This window comes from Callithrix jacchus, chromosome 11 (assembly GCF_049354715.1).
Source record: "Callithrix jacchus isolate 240 chromosome 11, calJac240_pri, whole genome shotgun sequence".
NCBI lineage: Eukaryota > Metazoa > Chordata > Mammalia > Primates > Cebidae > Callithrix > Callithrix jacchus.
The window spans coordinates 14,232,874-14,252,274 of NC_133512.1; the positions used below are offsets into that span (position 1 = coordinate 14,232,874).

Genomic DNA, 19,401 nt, shown 5'->3' on the forward strand with positions numbered 1-19,401 from the left:
ATAAGAATCTGTTTTATTTTGCAAGAGAACACAATTAGAAAAACTGGTTATTTTAGCAAGGCTTTGACTGGAATTACATGCTTCCAGATACAAACAGACTGCTTTAAGGAATCACAGTTGACTTATAGAGCCAAAATAAAAGCTCCTTTGGAAAACCGTCCTCATATTTTATCTACACAGTCGCTCTGCAGGGTTTTTGACCTGTGGTAAGTAAAGAACATCAGTTTCTTTTCTTTCTTTCTTTTCTTTTTTTGAGATGGAGTCTTGCTTTGTTGCCCAGACTAGAGGATAGTGGCTTAATCTCAGCTCACTGCAACGTCTGCCTCCCAAGCTCAAGCATTTCTCCTGCCTCAGCCTCCTGAGTAGCTGGACTTACAGGCATATGCCACTACCACCTGGCTAATGTTTGTATTTTTAGAAGAGGTGGGATTTCACTACATTGGCCAGGCTAGTCTCCAACTCTCAACCTCAGATTATGCACATGCCTCGGCCTCCCAAAGTGCTGGGATTACAGGCATGAGTTACCACTCTTGGCAAGAACGTCATTTTCTGACAGGCCCAAGAGCCCCAAGTTACCTTGGGACATTGAGAGGACAGAAATTTACCTAACTCTTACAAGCATTTGCAGGCATAGGTAAACTCATGGATGGGTTCAAGACTTTTAAACATCTAATCTGATATGCCTTATGGAATAAAGTTCCATCAAAGACAATTTAAAAAGAAGCTTATATGGCAAATAATTATTCTTGCTGCACTTTTTATAAATAAGCTAAGTATAATAAAACTAAAACTTACTTTGTAAACAAATCATTCCTCTCATGATTTGTTTTTAATAAAAATGGGGACTGGAGAGAGAGAAAAAAATGTTTCACAAACTGGTGCACCTTTTATTACATTCTAGTTTGTCAGTTGTTTCTGAGCTTTTTTTCTACAATTTAGACTGACCCTGCTTATTCCAGTGAACCAACCAGTGCTCTCTGGCTCCTACTCAGAAGAAACAAGGGCAACATGCAACATAAAAATCTGCATCCAGTGCTTTGGACATGTATTGGAATTGGCCAGTGACTCCGCATCAGCTGGGTTCTAACAACTGCCCAGTTTATGGAAGGCCTTCTTATTTAGTTCACTTGGGATAATTTTACTTATTTTGCTTTACTGTTCTGAAATACATTGCTGTTGCGCCCTTTGTGTAGGAATGCAGGATAGGCTTACTCAATGTTTTCTTAAACTGGACACTTAATCTTCCAGATACCACTTTTCTTTGGGACTCAGAGTTATTAATGGCCCTCACCACATGGATGCTTTCTGACTGAGCTCCTCTCTATCCTGAATACAAAAGACCCTAATAGTTCGGCAAGAATATCGTCACCCCATTCAGCCCAAAGAGGTTACAGTAAATGGATATCCATGCCTCTGAAGCCCTTAGGATTAAAGGTCCCCTTGTAAAAGGGAAAGAGAAAATATGTCAAAGGCATTTAAACCAGAGAAACTCCATCTTGAGTAGAGGATGGGTAAAATGAGACTGAGACCTGCTGGGCTGCATTCCCAGGACGTTAGGAATTCCTAGTTACAAAATGTTTAGGGTTAGGGGAACAGATTAATAATAATAATAAACAGACCCATAAATGAACAGACCCAGCAAATATCCTGATGTCCTGGAATCTTAAGAACAAAAGCATTCCTAGTTTAAGAATAAGGTTGACTTTATGCTTATTCTTTATTCGCTATATCAATTCTTGCAAAAAATTAGAAGTTAGAAAGATTACCAGTCCTTCATCCCAGACCCTTGCAGTGCAGCACATCTCCCCCGCGATTTTGTTGTTATTGTTATCTTCTACATAAACAAGCATCGCACCTACAGTGGATGCATTTGTTCTCTTACTTTTGGGAACACCCTTCTCTGCCTATGGAGCAGCCCTTATTTATTCCTTTACTTTTCTAATAAATTTGCTTTTACTTTACTCCCTGGACTCACCGCGAATTATTTCATATGCGAGATCCAAGAACCCTCTCTTGGGGTTGGAATTGGGACCCCTTTCTGGTAACAATGTTAACTAGGACTCATCCTCTTGTTTGAATGTTTTTTTCTCAGTTTCTACTGGCTGGAGTGTCCTTTATCTTTCTTTTGGTCCTGATGGTGCATGGTTATTTATCTTATTTCACATTTTCCCCAGCTTTCTGATATATTTAGCATGTTGCCAAGAATCCTGTTACTCAGCTGTGATTTTTTTCACTGTCATTGTTCCCTCGGCGAGTGGGAAGACAACAGAAAGCTGCAGCCTTGGTGGCCAGGCTGCTTGCAGACACTCACTTGCTACAAGTTAAACTTTTCATCCTTGGAAGGTCCTGCCTATTATCCCAAACAGAATAAACATTACAGCTAAACAGTGGCCTGGGAATCAATGCTACTTATAGTTCCATCAAGCTGAGTTATTCTAGATTTCAAGTGCCACCCCAGTGAATGTTGAGCATAAGTTTAGTGTGATCTTGTGGTAGGCAAATAGCCCTCCAGTGATGTCTACATCTGAGTCCTAGAACTATGAATATGATATGTTATGTTACATGGCAAAGGGACTTTGCAGAAGTTACTAATGTTATGGACCTTCCAACAGGGACAGTATCCTGGATTACCCACATGGGCCCAATCTTATCACCTGTGCCCTTATGAGCAGACTTTTATCTGGCTGGAAGTCAATTGATGTGGCAGGGAAAGTGAGAGAGAGAGAGAGAGAGAGAGCTCAGTTATGAGAAGGACTCTATGCACTGTTTCTCATTTGAAGATGGAAGTGGCACTGTGATGAGGAATGCAGGTGATTAAGGGATAAAAAGCTGGAAGAAGCTCCTAGCTGACAGCCAGGAATGTCATGCAGCCAACACTTTAGATTTTGACTTTGTGCAGAGAAGCAGTGAGCCGTGCTGTGCCTCGATTTTTGGTCCATGGAAGCTTTGAGATAACAGATCACTTTTTCTGTCTGAGCTGATTTAAATTTGGCTTCTGTTCCATCTGAGAGACTAATGTACACCATAGAGACCATCTACATATTCTTGAATGCTTTGAAACTATTGGCGATAGTTTCAACCAGAACACTGGCATAAATAGAACCTTGTCTAAGACCAGTATACAAAACAGATTAAGGATAGGGCTTCCAGGGCTTGCTTGTTTCAGAGCTTGGGTTGAAGTCTCACCAAACTCCTTCCCCTGTCCTTTGTTCCTCCAGGCATTCCAGGTTTCTTGGTAAGTCCCTGAACACCACTGGCCCAGTCCACTGTGACTTCCTTTCCTGAAAGAAAGACCCCTACCCCTTGGTGGCCCCAACATCCTCATCTGCACATCCTGCCTGATAAGGGGTCAAGCCACACACTTTGTAATAAGCTCCTTAGGTGTTCTCGGTGTCTATCCTAGTGGAGGAGCTCAGGGAGAACTCACATGTGTAGTTATTCCTTCAGGAAGCTGGAGGATAATGACCAGAACACTCTGCTTCAAGCAGCCTCATTTGGGGACTGCTATCTTTGTGGGTTCCTTTAACCAAGGGGTTGAATATTTATGAAGATACCTGGAGCAAAATGGAAATTTCTCATTTGTTGCGCCACCCATTTTTATACCAAATGTGGGTGTTACCAGAACTATCATGGCATAGTGGGTGTGTAATTATGTCACTGAGCATATCATGAGGTCCCAAGAAAAACCTAGGTCATATCCAATGCCCTGTTGGGTCCAGTCTTAGCCAGCTTGGCCCACACCCTCATTTTTCAAAGTCTGATCAGCTCCTAGCTTCTGATGCTATTTTAACAGTTTCCTTTTGCTTGTCCTGGGAATGGGAAACTGTGGCCTGGAATTTTCTGTTCTCCTGTGACCATCCTGTATTATTCTTGTCTCACTTCCTCAGGCTCTAGAAAAAGGCACAACTCTTGTCAGCTCCAATATATCCCGACCGACTTAATGCCCCATGAGCTGGGATGGTAAATGACACCGATTGTCTGAAACTGCTCCTCCACACTCTCTTTCTGGAGGGCACGTTTGGTCACCTCTGACCATTGGCTCTCATTCACACATTCATTTAACAAAGAATTATTGAATGCTTATTGAGAATTAAGTTCATGCATTCATGAGTAAAACAGATATTGTTTTCATCCTTGGGGGAGTTTATAAGCTTGAGTGGAAGATAGATAGTAACAACTAAGCTATAAGAAAGCGCTTAATTTCAATTGTGGTCATTTCCACGAAGGTGGCATCCAGGTTGCTGTTACAGAAAATAACAGAGACCCATTCAGGGACTTTCCCTCTCATCCTGCTCTTCTGCCCTTGCTTATAAAACAAGAACTCTTCCCTCTCAAATTACCAGTGAAGGAAATAAAAATATTTTACCCCAAATATTCTTTTTTCATTTATTTTGAAATGGCTGCTACGGGGTCAGAAGACTGAGGTGGGGGAAGTTTTCATCCATGGAGAATCTCTGTTAATGCAGCCAGGCCTCCCGTTTCTAGGCACCACCCAGATCTAGAGACACTGAGACATCTGACATCTTTAAAAGTTTAAAAAGAAACATTTACCATCTATCCTTTCTGAGGAAGTTTCATCTGCACAATAAATCCACCCTTGCTGGCCAAGCCTTTTCCTTACTCCCTCTCATAACCTGTCTTGCCACTAAATCTGACTCACCACAGAACTTGGTTTTGGCCATGTTCTAAGCCACTGTTTTCTTCTGTAAACTTAAGATGGAATATAAGCTTCTATAACGTATTGAGAAGTTGAATCTTCCTTCTGAAGGGTCCTGTGTATACACACTGAATATATTTGTATGCCTTTTCTCCTATTAAGCAATTTGTCTCATGTCAGTGATTTTCAGCAAATTGTAAAGGGCCAAGAGCCTATGTTCCCCACACCAGAATGGAAATACCTCTCTTCTATCCCTCATGCAGCATCTCATTCTTGTGAGAGAAGACTAAGAAATGGCTTATCCTGTGGGAAAGCCAAATTGTCCCAGAATTTCTGGATGTCCTGACTTCTAAGTGAACCTGTTGATCTTTTCATTCCTACCTTCTCAGCAGTAAACCAAGGCTCAGCCCCTTGGAGGGAGTTATTTTGAGATTGGCCATGTGCACTCTCTCTAGTGGTAAGGAAGCAAGAAAACTAGTGGCTTTGTCCATCAGCATTATCTGCAATAAGCTAGTGTTTTTTAAAAAATCATATTTTTCTCTTATGCCTGCTCTCCATTCTGCCAGAACTTCAGAGGGTGAGATGGAGAAGTGGGTGAATGGTCCACGTGTAGCCTGTTGAATGACATGGGTTGCTCGCATGAGAGGGCTGGCAAGGGAGGATTCTACTCAGGAAAGATGAGCTAAAGGGAAATGTAGTGAAAGGAGTGGCATTTGGGGCTGCGTGAGATAGCATATGATAAATAGGTATTTCTCAAACAGCCAAGGAGCTAAGGGTATTAAGCAAAGGGCATGCAGCAGAAGGAAACGTCCAGAGCAGCCAGGTGGCTTTATGTGGGTAAAGCATAAGAGAAGAGCTAGGCTGACTATGCAGGAAGCTGGACCAGGGCTTCACCGGAAGAGATGGATATGTTGTGGTGTCTTCTGTATGGGTAACATACCAATATTCTTGGAGGCATCCAGTAATTGAACACATTGAGACAGATCTGACCCCACCTGGAATTTGTATACAGGTATTTACCAAGCTCTACTGATTTTTCTTCAAAATCTCCCTCATGCATAGTCTTTCCTAAAGAAACAAATTGTTCTTTTAGACAATTACAACATCACCATCGGCAACTGCCTCCGTCAAGTGCTTGCATTTGTCTTTTGTTTTATTGAAGTTGAGGGAGAAAAATATATAATTAAACTGCAAGTGAGCAGGGAGTGAGACAGTGGCAGTGAACCAGAAGCAACACACACATTCACATTTCCTCTCGCTCATCAGTGACGTCTAATCTCAGCTGAAATAATAAAGTTGCAAGGGAGGCGTCATGGCCCACCAGTGACCTCCACAGGGAAACACTGCGTTTTATAGCCCGTTATAGGAGATGATCTTTGTACCCTTTGAAAATCTCCTTGTCAATATATTATGGAAAAGGAAGAGACAACAATCTCGTGAATTTCTAAATCATTTATTTAGTGGACATTTCCTGGGGTCAGCACTTCATCATGCTCTAAGATCAAGCCTAGGGATAGAGAAAACAAACTTTGTCTCCTACCGCCCAGGAGATCACTTAAGTGACAAAGACAGAAATAATGACAACAGAGGGTGCCTGTGGAGTGCTGTTCACAGAGACTGTGTGAAGTCCACTGGAACACAGAAGAGAGCCTGGCTCTGTGTGGGGTTGGCCAGTGAGTGCTTCAGAGAAGAGATGCTGTGCTGGATCTTGGAGATAATAAAGAATTTTCCCACAGATTAAGAAAGGATGGGAATCACATACACAGAAGAAGGAGTGGAAAAAAATATAGACACAAGAATAAGAGTAGCATACACTTAACAACTGTATTGGTGTGCTAGGGCTGCCATAACAAAGTTTAGCAGCCTGCATGACTTCACAGAAATTTATTCTTTCACGGTTCTGAAAGCAACAAGTCCGAAATCAGGTTGTCAGCAGAACTGGCTCCCTTCTGAGGCTGTGAGGGCAGAATCTGCTCCAGGCCTATTTTGTAATTATGGGTGGGTTTTTGGGCAATCTTTGATGTTCCTTGGCTTGCAGAAACATTGCTCAGGTCTCTGCCTTCAGCTGTGCATGGTGTTCTCTGCATGTGTTCCCACCCCCATCAGTCTGCACACCTTGTCTTTATCCTAGACTTTCGTCTCGTAATTCTTCAAGCTTCAGTTTCCCATGTTAGATGTCGTTTCCCCTTGGAAGCCACCTTGGTTCATAATCTTGTCTAGAGATTAAAATACGCCATCCACTGGCAATTATAACTGCCAGTTTGCCTGACGGCACGTCCACTAGCCTGTAAGCTTTTTGAAATTAAGGGCCAGCTTTCATTCATCAATTGTATTTCCAGTGCCTAACCCAGTACATAGTATACAATAAGTGCTGAATAAATGTTTGTAGAATGTACGAAAAAAACGAATGAACTTAAGCCAGTCTTTGAAAGATGAAGCCTTGACTTATTTTTCATGGAACCTGAATATCTGCCATAGCAGTGGATTTCTTATGAGTGAATTAGCACCATCCGCTTGGTGCTGTCCTCATGATAGTGGGTGAAACTCTCACAAGATCTGGTTATTTAAAAACATGCCTCCCTCCTTCTCTTTCTCTTGCTCCTGCTCCTACCATGTGGCTTGCCTGCTCCCTCTTTGCATTGTGCCATGATTGTAAGTTTCCTGAGGCCTCCCCAAAAGTGGAGCTGATGCCACCGTGCTTCCTATACAGCCTGCAGAACTGTGAGCCAGTTAAGCCTCTTTTCTTTGTAAATTGCCCAGTCTTGGATGTTTCTTTATAGCAATGTGAGGATGAACTAATATAGCCCAATAATTCACTTTCACTCTTTCACTTGTACCAAAAGTAATTTGTGCAGAACCTGTTCAGCCCCAGCTACAGGGGAAGTTTCAGTACTTGTGCTCTGTGTTCAGCAACAACTAGACATATCCCAAGAAAGTTCAAGAGCACCCATTTGTATGGAATGGTAGATTAACAGAATCTCAGGCACATGCCATTTCAAGGCATCCATGCACAGTTGTGTGCTGCACCAAGCCAGAGTCTTTGTGGGAAATGTGAAAGAGGTCTCTGCAGTGGAACAGCTATTTTCAAAATTAGAAATTGACAGCATTCAAACACGCTTAAGTTTTCACTACATTCTCTGCTACCAAGTGGAAGGGCTGAGTCAGAAAACTGGTGCAGAATTAGAAAAAGAAAAAGTACTGGAAGTATTTTGAACCCACCAAAATAACTAAAATATTTTTGAAAATGTATTTGGACTGAATAATCCATAAACATGTTCTGCAAAACTCATCTCCAGCTAATTGACAGCTTCCTAAGTACTGCAAAGAAAATGCCAACATCACATCTCTGAAATAAGTACAAACCACACACGATACTTTTCTGTTTTAGAAGCCTTTGGATGGTAGCATTTTCTGGAGTCCAGTGAACTTTGATGAGAGACGGTAAGAAAGGAATATTTTCATAAACATTTTCTCCTTTTCTCCTTTGAATCAATGGGGTGTCATTAAGCCAAAGTGAATCAGCAGATGCTGCAAAGCTCCATTTGACTGGAAATTCACACATGCCAAGTATATCATGTTCTGTAGCCTGGGAAAAAAATATTCTTTTCTAATTGACAATTGGAATTTAGAAGTCAGTATACTCCAAAACTATAGATCTGTTACTTTGGTCCTCTTAAAATTGTCTCTGCTGAGCTATGATTTAAGAATTTATCACATGTAGATTTAACAATATGTCACAGCATATTTTCATATTCTTTAAATAAAATTTCTACTATGTACATTATTTAATGCACTTTGTTTATAGAACCATTCAAAATCCACCCAGAATTCATGGCCAGGAAAAGCTTTTTTCTCCTAGTGACCTGGTGTGATGCCTCCTACGTGAACAGCATTTACTTCAATTTGTTTAATTTATTTTTAGTTCTGTGCGAGATTTAAGATGTTTTGTTTTGTTTTTTAAAAGGTTCCGTGCTTAAATACATTTAGGAAATCCTGGATAAATGCAGTTAATTGTGATGCGACTGCACATTTATACCAAGCTGTTCGCACTCTGATGTACACTGCAAAGTTCTCCTGAAAAACGCAGGCTCTCCCAATTTTTTTTAGGCAAGAAAACTCTTTTTCTTGAAGTACAAAACAACTTTTCAGGTTTAGAATTCTATGAGACATTCTTGCAGAAATACTATATAATAAGCATTTTCCCCTCTTTTTCTTGGCTGCATTGAAGCTCATTGAGATTCTATGGTCTGAATCTCGTGTGTGTTCTGACTATTCTTCATGATGCGGGGAGTGGGTGCCTGTGGTAGGATTGGCAGGACACTACCCTAGAGCACTTTGCCACTTATAATTGGTATGCAGTTGGGAATCCTTGCAAACCTTAATTTTCTGGGGTATAAATTGGCAGTAAAATATCTACCTCATGAAGTTTGAGAATGTGAAGTTGCAACAATAATGCCATGTACATAATGTTCATTCAAAAGTTAGAAGCCACTATTTACATTTTATTCCATTTTACTTTTACTTATGTATAATTATTTAAAAATTGTAGCATTTTTTTTCAAAGCTGTTTCACATTTTTATAAGGAAAATGGAAGAACTAAGTAAGTGATTTAAATACTTAAGATATTTAAGCCATTTTAAATAGAAAATACTGTTGGGGCTAGTTTTTTAATTAGCATTTTGCCATATTTAAGAAATCAATCATATTTTTTATTCTGGAAAGTATTCAAGAATAAATATATTGTCTATGCATTTATGCTCAAAAAAAGTCAGAGATTTCAAAGCTAATTAAAAAAAGTGTGTGTGTGTGTGTGTGTGTGTGAGTGTGTGTGTGTATGGCATTTTATTTCTAATGTAGGCCAACCCTAAATGTTGGGTAACTCCATTCATTCATTCATTCAGTAAACACTTACGTAACTGGCATAGCCAATTTGCTAGCTTACTCTAAAAGTATCACCTCTCTCTTTATTTCTTGCTATACATTTATCTAACTACCTATCTGCTTGAGAATTCTAAAGGCTAATCTTGGAAAAATTAAGGCATGAAGCAGAAATGTTGAAATGCACAGTTAATCCATAATTGGTTCCCCAGTGACATCACACCAATCAGGTCTCTGGATGGTCCATTACTCAAGTCAATCATCAAAAAATGACAAGCAAACCTACACCTCACACCATTCCTGCACATTGTTTCCATGCCACCCTTCCCTTTAAGGCTCCATTAGCCAGCCTGAGAATGCAAAATACCTTTTTGAGACTTGGGTCTGGCTGTCTTCTAAGTGGCTAGCACTTGAATAAAGCTGTTTTCCTTCTACCCAGATTTGCTTGTCCTGTATGTGGCTTTTCAAGCAGTGAGCAGCCAATCCTGAGTTTGCTTACAGTGACCTGGTGCCTAGCATAGGGCTACATGCCTCAGGCTATCTAGCCGGCCCACTATCCAACAGAAGCAGCATTTGGATGTAGCAACATGCCAGGGCTTACCTGTTCACACTGCTGGGCAGAGCAGCAATGGCTCTTGCTGCTTCTAGAGAGCTGACCTGGCGGCTGGGATTCCAGGGATGTCCCAGCAGCTGCCAAGATCTCTTTTTCTGAGGGATCCCCCTTGTCTCCCCACTGTGGTATCAACTGCCTTCAACACTGCATTGGTGCGAAGAAAATGGGGTCTGGGAAGCCGACAGGCCTCAGGAGGGCAGAAGCTGAACTGGTGTGCATACCAGAAATCCTGTCTCTGCCTTTTGAGTTTTGTGCCATTTGGACCTAATATGATTAGTTTGCGGTACTGATTGCTTTAAGGTACAATTTATTAACGTTCCTGTGTCCCTCTAGGAATTTGCTTGAGAGGACTCCCTTTGTTTGCTTTGATCTTTGTATGTTTGTGCCCTTCCGTTCCCTACCCTAGGAATGGGTGGCTCAATTTCTATTCCACCTAAGACCTCGTGAGGCCATCTCTTGGCTGGTTAAAAAGCTCATGACTACAAACCCATGACAAATATAAGACTAATTTAAGATTATTGTTTAAGGAAAACACCTACATTTTCTGAATGATTAGCAAAATGCCCTTGTGTTTACCTTTAACGTTCTTACATTGGTGAACATCTGATGTTCACAGGCTTTAAAAATGGTTAACAAAAAACATGTTTTAATACAAAATTAATTATAAAAATTTCATGCATTAAAAATAAGTTTGTCTAATTCAAAAGTTATCTAAAGATTAAAATTATGGACGTAAGAAGTTATTTATTAAAAAAAATCTTATTAACTTGGCTATAATTTTAAAATTTACCTATCAACATATCTATCTACATGATAGTCTTTCTGAAGATTGGTTCCTTGCATTAAAACAAAGTTTTCTTAAGGAATTAAGTTGCTCTTAATAAAATTACAAGGGGTTTTTCTTTTTAATTCTATACCCTGTTTCTTTTTAAAACCTTTCAGATTCATATCTCAGAAGTTCAGTATTCGCTGCGTTCAGCTTTTTCTCTCCTTGAGAAGGGTGGAGACAGTAACTCTGCCCGTCAACTTTTTCTTCAGCTTCTGGAACTTATTTTCCTTTAGTTTTTACTGTTGTTGTGGTCTGATAATAAAATGTTTTATCTTAAAGTGTCCAGAAAAGCTATGTTTTCCTCCAGTATAACTTCATTCTGTACTCTTGGCTTTTCTTAATATGTCTGAATTTTTCTTTTTCTTTCATGTTTTTGAGACTGTCTGATTCTGTCACCCCAGCTGGAGTGCAGTGGCATAATCTCAACTCACCACAACCTCCACCTCCCAGGTTCAAGTGATCATCCTACCCTGCCTCCCAAGTAACTGGGACTGCAGGTGCATCCCACCAGGCGTCACTGACATTTTTTTTTTTTGGTAGAAATGAGATGTCACCACGTTTTCCAGGGTGGTCTTGAACTCCTGAGCTCAAGCGATTTGCCCACCTCAGCATCTCACGTCTAAATTGTTCAACACAATTAAGAAGCTTCTCGGCCGGGCGCGGTGGCTCACGCCTGTAGTCCCAGCACTTTGGGAGGCCGAGGCAGGTGGATCACAAGGTCAAGAGATCGAGACCATCCTGGTCAACATGGTGAAACCCCGTCTCTACTAAAAATACAAAAAATTAGCTGGGCACGGTGGCGCGTGCCTGTAATCCCAGCTACTCAGGAGGCTGAGGCAGGAGAATTGCTTGAACTCAGGAGGTGGAGGTTGTGATGAGCCGAGATCGCGCCATTACACTCCAGCCTGGGTAACAAGAGCGAAACTCCGTCTCAAAAAAAAAAAAAAAAAAAAAAGAAGCTTCTCATGCAATTACTAAGAGTCATGTATTTACTTGCTGTACTCATAACCTTGAACACACTCTCCCTGTGTTTGATGAAATCCAAGTACTTCTTTTATAAGGTTTGACTACCAGGGTACCTAAAGGGACTTCTCAGAAGGAAAAACAGTCACACTGCAGAATTTTCTTTGCCTTTTTGGAAAAAATAAAACAAAAAACCCCACAAGATTTTATGTTTTATGCTATGTTGTCTTTATTCAGCTTTTGATACTTAGAAAAAAAACATGATTTAAGAGGATTAAAATTTTCACATCCATATAACCTTCTGTATTGCCTTTAAATCTTGTTTATCACTTTGGTGAAATGAGTAACTGATTTTACAGTGACCTATGATTCTATTCGATCAAATGTTTTGAGACTTTTAATATCTTTGACAAATATCCTCAAAATCAAAATTCCAAATTAGGTATTTGGCCACTTATTTACTGGGGACTTATTAAAGCTATAAAAACTAATCACTGCAAGGTTGTAGAATCTTTTTACAGCTTCCAATCAAGTCATGGACTCCAGTATAACCACCTTCAGCCTCTCGTAAAGATCTTTATCAGGTACTATTAACTCATCTTGTGCTGTTGAGTTACAGGCTTTGACTGCTGGGTAGGCATATCTCATCTAAAGGAGTCTCCAACTCCTGCCATTATCTGACACCAAACTCAGGCTTAACCAAATCTCATCTTAGACCCAAGCAAAGACATCAATCAAAGTACCCTGTTTTCATGAGCACACAGGGACAGGCCTCTGTTCAAAAACATTAAGACTCATTTAATAATTTTGCCTCCATCTGAATAAATATTTATTCTGTGTCTTGATACTAAGTAATTTATGTGTTTAGCTACCTGTGAGCTTCCTTTCCCGTCGTTTCTAAGACTAGGCAGGGATTACCACCTTTGTGTTTACATTGCTGATTCTTTATGTTTTATTTTACCTTCAGAATTTAAAACTATTTAATCCCTCCAGGCCCAAGAACTACAATGGAAAAGGTGGATGTGTGAGATTGCAAGATTCTGAGGGCTCTGAAGGTTAATGAGTGCCTGCTCGCCTCTGTTCCCATCTGGCCTGAAACTGGTAATTGGCTGTAATTCTTTTGACTCTAAGCCCCTTGGCCATAGGGGTCTCCCCAAGGGACATGAGAGGTGGGGGGCAGGTAGCATACTACCCCAGCATGAATATGGAACAAAATAAATGCTTGGCCACTGATACTGCTTCTGGTATATTTTGACCAAAACCGGGGAAACAAACACTAAAAAGATAAAATCCTAAGCCCCCAGTGACTAAATGGACCCTTCCTTTTTGACCAAGGAAATCCCGTGAAAAATTAGTTCAAGTTATGAAGGGCAGGGAAGGGTTGAAAGTGCCTTGTTATATCCTTCCCCATTTAAAGTTTAGACACAGCTAAGCAGCATTAACATCTAAATAAAGATCATAAGACTGATGAGACAGATTCTTTGTGACAATAACATACCAAATAACAAGCAGGAGTTAAGACCATGCCAGGCAAGGGTTAAGTCACACACTCCTAGGCTTAAAAAGCACACTCTGTTCTAACTACCTCGAGGTTTATCTTTTTCTCAAGCAGCCAAACAAGTCCTGGCCTCAAGATAAGCAAAATTAAAACAATTTACATGTCTTCTAGATGCTAACTGACCCCCATTCCCTATTCCGCCAGCTATAACTGCAGCTTTGATTAGGCAAAGACTGATTTCAGTGACTTTCTCCTGATAAAAAGACCGCAGACCATGGTCTAATTCTGGCTGGTTTACAGAAATTAAGCACTTTTGTAATTAGGTCTATTTACGTCCTAAATAGATCTATTGATGTACAAGACCTAGTTGTAATATATTTTGACGCTAAGTCTCCATCCCAAAATAAGCATGGGCCATAAGTTATATAGATGTTTATTCAATACACATGTGTCAGGACCACCTTCATAAATATTCACAGCTCCTCCTGCAACCTGTTAAAATGTGCGTTTAATCAACCTGTTGTGATGTCTCCATAGGAGCTCTGAGTCCAGTTAACAGTGGGAAACAAACTTACTTTCTCATTGATATGAAGGTAATATATTTTATAGTTAACACATGTCCATCCCCTGATTGAAAACAAAACAAAACAAAAACTGATGATAATTGCAGAAATGTCAAAGAAAGGTACGAGTCATCCTTTTCCTACAATGTTTAGATTATCATCTTAGAGACCACAGTAAACACACCAAAAAACCCTGAATGTTAGGTGTATATTCTAAATAAATTAGAAAACATCTCTGCCCTCTAGGACATGCACAAACAAATTAATGCAATGTTCAACCCTATGAAGTTACTAAACCAGTGGCTCTCTTTTTGCTTGGAGTCAAGACCCTCTTGGTAAAAAAAAAAAAAAAACCTCATCATTCTGACTATATTTTCAGGAATAGGCATACATCTTTGCTGTGGGTTATACTGCTGCTATACAATATGCATGGGGCTACAGGATCACTCTACCCAGACATTCTTACCTCCTCGTCCAATGATGCTTTAACATGTTACCCCTGTGAGCCCAGGAACACAGAAATATTTCAAACTCCAAGAAAGTAACTTCTGTTCTTCAGGCACCTAGCAAAGCCCACAGCCAGCAGGAAGTAATCAAAATGAAGTCGGCACCCTGAAATCCCATAGAAATGGAATGGACATTGACAATGGGGAGTTTGTAACCTATATGGCGAGTTTGCTATCTCACTCTAAAAGTAACCCCTCTGTGGCTTTGTTTCCTGCTACATTGAATGAACTTCCTGTTTGTTTGAGAATTCTAAAAGTTAATCTTGGAACAATGAAGGCATGAATTGGAAATGTTGGTTGCAATTTTCTCCCTTCTGAAAGGAATTTGATGTACAGTTAATTCATAATCTGATCTTTGCCAACTGACCTGGTTACCATTTTTATACATTTTCCTTTCCCAAAATATCCATAATGGGAATCATCCATTATGTAGCCTTTTCAGATGGGTTTTTTCCATTGACATCATAAATGTGAACCTATCCACATTTTCACATGGCTGAGAGCTCATTCCTTTTTACTGATAAATAGTATTCAATTTTATATGCATATACTATTGTTTATCTAGACTTTCAATTGAGAAATAAAATCAATGAGGAGTTAATTTCTATACGAGAAGTTGATTTTAATGATTTTTATTTTTTCTCTCCCTATAGATGTGCACTTGCCCCATGACCACTTGGTGAAAGTGTAGTGTGCTGTTCTGACTTTGTCATAAACCAAGTGACCATATATGTGTGAGCTGTTTCTGGGCTCTTCATTTATTCCATTGATCTATTCTCCCATCCTTTTATCAACACCACAAAATCTTAATAATATAATTATCAAATGATTCTGAAAGTCAGCTTTTGCAGAACCTGCTTCCTCTACAAGAAGATCGTTGTTATTCTTGGCTATACAAATACAATACCATATCAATTATAGAATCATCTCATTATGTCTGTCTGTCTCTCTCTCTCTCTCTCTCTCTCTCCCTCCTTTCTCTCCCTCTCTCTCCTTTCTCTCCTTCCTTCCCTCTCTCTCTCACTCACACACACATACACTCACACACATGTGCACACATACATGCACACGCACGCACAACACACACATACACTACAAGGATGTTTGTTACCTCACTAAATCTACACAAATTTGAAGAAACATCTTTTTAATGTTGTGTCTAAGTATAACACGATATTTAGATATTCTTTAATTCATTTCAGTAATGTTTTATGTATTTTTTCCTAGAGTTCTTGTTTCTATTTTGTTAGATTTATTCCTTTGTATTTAACATAATTGAAGTTATAAATGGTTTGTATTTTACCTATTTGTATCTGAATATTTAAATCTGTAAACACCCTTTTAAATTTTGCTTTAACTTTATTCTAGAGGTTTTGATATGTAGTGCCCGGCACATGATAGGTCATCAATAAATACCTGTGGAATTCTCATTATGAGAGTTGAACAGGTCGACCTCTGAGTTCATTTTCAGTTATGACTATCTAGAATTTTTGGATGTTGCATTTATGTCAAGTTTTCCATTACATAGTTTAAAGTAGGAAAATGCCCAAGAACCATGGTTGCTTTTTGATATTTATGTAACTTCTTAAAACTTGCTATCACCATAGTGTTGTGGAAAAATCTCTTTTGAGCTTTTTCACTAATTAAACAAATGAGTCACCGAAGAGGCTGGTGAGTCACCTGAATGCAAGACTTATTCAGTTATGCAAATGAAAGATCTGATTAGAGTGGTAAATCCAAAATCTGAGCTCTAAAGTGCACCACTTTTAAATCCTCAGAGTGGTCACCAATTTACTAAAAGCTTGCTTATAAAATGGAGGACTACATCCATCCGTAGGTAGATTAAGGGCACATTTAATGCTTTTATGGTCATTTTATCTATAAGCTTTCTTTTGACCCACGCTCTTTTTTATAGCCAGGAAATCCACCATGAAGAATATTCACTTGTGATGTCCACAAAAGATTTGTCTTCTCTCATGCCATAAAGGTGTCCCAAACCACATTCATGGTTCTTCCTCGAATCACCGCTATCTGCTCAGTGACTCAGACTTCTGATTTCCTTGATATTCTGTTTAGTTAACAATGCAAATTAGTTTTTTAATTACACAGGTTTAAAAACAATAATGTGGCTAATTGAAGTATAAAGAAGTAAAAATCACTTGAAATTAGGCCATCTTGAAATAAATAATGTAAATATTTTGGTGATCATTTATTCCTGCACATCTTTATAAGTTTAAATTACCATCTTCATATAATACTTTCTTTTTTGTCTTGGACATGTTTTACTTTTTTTTTTTTTTTTTTTTTGAGACGGAGTTTCGCTCTTGTTACCCAGGCTGGAGTGCAATGGTGCAATCTCGGCTCACCGCAACCTCCAACTCCTGGGTTCAGGCAATTCTCCTGCCTCAGCCTCCTGAGTAGCTGGGATTACAGGCACGCGGCACCATGCCCAGCTAATTTTTTGTATCTTAGTAGAGACGGGGTTTCACCATGTTGACCAGGATGGTCTCGATCTCTTGACCTCGTGATCCACCCGCCTCGGCCTCCCAAAGTGCTGGGATTACAGGCGTGAGCCACTGCGCCCGGCCCTCATGTTTTACTTTTTTATGGCATTACCCCTCTCTCATTCGTCATAAAATGCATCAGTATCTCCAAATCCCCAGGTACACAATGTTAACAGCAAGATGTGTAACCTTCTGTAATATTCTTTATCAAATGAATACATGGTCATATACAGCTTTCCATTTTCTTTTGTTTATTTTAAAATACAGAATATATCAAGAATTCTAAAACCCAGTAATAAGATAACAAACAACCCAATTTAAAAATGGCCAAAAAATTAGAACAGATATTGAAGAAGCTACTAAATGGATGACAAGCACATGAAAGAGATGCTCAGCATTATTAGTCATTATGGAAATAGAAAAATAAGAATTATATACTTACTAGAATGGCCAAAATTGAAAACAATGACTACGAAAGTGCTGGCAATAATGTGGAGGAACTGAAACTCTAATCCACAGTCTGTGGAAATATAAATTGTTACAATCACATTGGAAAACAGCTTAACAGATTCCTGTAAAGTTAAACATTCATTAACTGTGAATGAAGTTATTGAGTCTTCTCATTTGTGCCATCTGGAGATATTTTTCCAAGGAAATGAAAGTATATGTTAATGCAATGACACGTACAGAAATGTTCAAAGTAGCTCTGTTTTTCAATATTTCAAAAGTCAAAGCAATGAAATGCTCATGAAGGAAATGGATAAACAAATTGGGTTGTGTCCACACAATGGAATACTACTCAGAAATGAAAAGAACCCTGATACAAGTCAAATGAATAAATCTCAAAATATGATGAAATAAGCAACACAAAAAAGAGTAAATACTCAATGATTCTATTGTATGAAATTTCAGAAAAGTTGGAACTAATCTATGAGAAGGAGAAAGCAGTGCTTGCCTGGAAATGGAAGGGGCTATGGAAGGGCAAGATGGAGAAATTACAAAGGGACATGAGGGGATTTTCAGAGGTGAAGGTTATGTTTCTTATCCCGACTCTGTTGTTGGTTTCATGGGTGCACATATATCTCAAAAGTTATCAAATTGTAACCTTCATTATGTGTAGTTTATTTAAATCTATTTAAACTGACAACAAAGTCAGATATAACTCCATTTAATTGCTGTATTATATTAAATTGTATGCATGTTTCATAGTTTAAATGCTTTTCTATTAATGTATATTTTTATGTTCCTAGTTTACCAACACACTAATTATTACACACACACACGTTTGTGTATATACACAATATATCGACACACAGGCACACATGGATAATAGCTTTATAATTGTTACCAATTTACAATATCTAGCACTATTTACACAACAGAGCTTTAAATTCTGGGAAACAGATTACCAAAACTAATGTTTTTTAAAATTTCTGTGGTATGATAGATCATGTTTCCAAAAGGTTGTCACAATTCATCACTCCTCTGCTAATACAACAGAGTACACTTTTAATTTATATGCTTAATAGATATCATTTCAAAAATATTTTGCCAAACAGAAGGATATAAAGTAATATATCATCATAACTTTAATCTGTATTCAATGAAAAATCAATAAGTAATAATGTATCTTTATACACATTGGGCATTAATATCTGTTATGTATTATTATTTTTCTAATTTCATGAAAAATAATTTCATTATTTTTCCTTTTGATTGCTTTAAAAATCCTATGTGTTCTTTGTATATTTTACGTATTAATCTTTTATCAATCTCTGTATTAAATAATCTTTTATCAATCTATATATCTATGTCTTAATATTTTTAAAAACTATATCACTTGTTATTGATTTTCTCTGGCATAATTTGTCATAATATTTTAAACTATATAGTAAAATATGTGCATTTTTAAAAATAATGGTTTTGAAGTTTCTTTCTTGGTTTGAAATATTTTCACAGACATTTAGGATAAAAACACTTTGAACTTTTCTTCTTATATAGTTATTAAGTTATAACTGATGTATAATGAACTAAAGGTGATAAGCATATAATTTTATAAGTACTGACTCTTCTATGACTTTATTTAGTATTTTTATTAGACTTATTTAGTTCAATATCAAGAGATAAAAATGGAATTATAACTTCTTCTTTTTATAGCCAACAAAACTTTCAAAATCCATAAAGTCCCTAGGAATAGTTTTAGCAGAAAAGTATACCTAAAAAATACAAATATAAACTTAAACAAAAACTGAGAAGTGAATACATGAAAAGACCTAGTATTTTCTTATAATAAAAGATTTAGAAATTTTATTTCAAAATGAATATATAAATGACATTTTATGTAAATTGAAATAGGTTCACAATTGTAATTCAAATATTATTTTTTGAA

At 38.3% G+C, this 19,401-nt stretch overlaps 1 long non-coding RNA gene across 1 annotated transcript in view; it reads left to right on the top strand.

The window, feature by feature from the left end:
* The window catches only part of LOC108592816 (uncharacterized), a 67,040-nt gene extending 48,113 nt beyond the window's left edge, over nt 1–18,927 (top strand). Inside the window, exons 2-3 of the long non-coding RNA XR_004727842.3 lie at nt 12,935–13,042; nt 16,424–18,927. This is a non-coding gene — a long non-coding RNA (uncharacterized LOC108592816). The remainder of the gene's footprint in view (nt 1–12,934; nt 13,043–16,423) is intronic.
* The last annotated feature ends 474 nt before the right edge of the window (nt 18,928–19,401 follow it).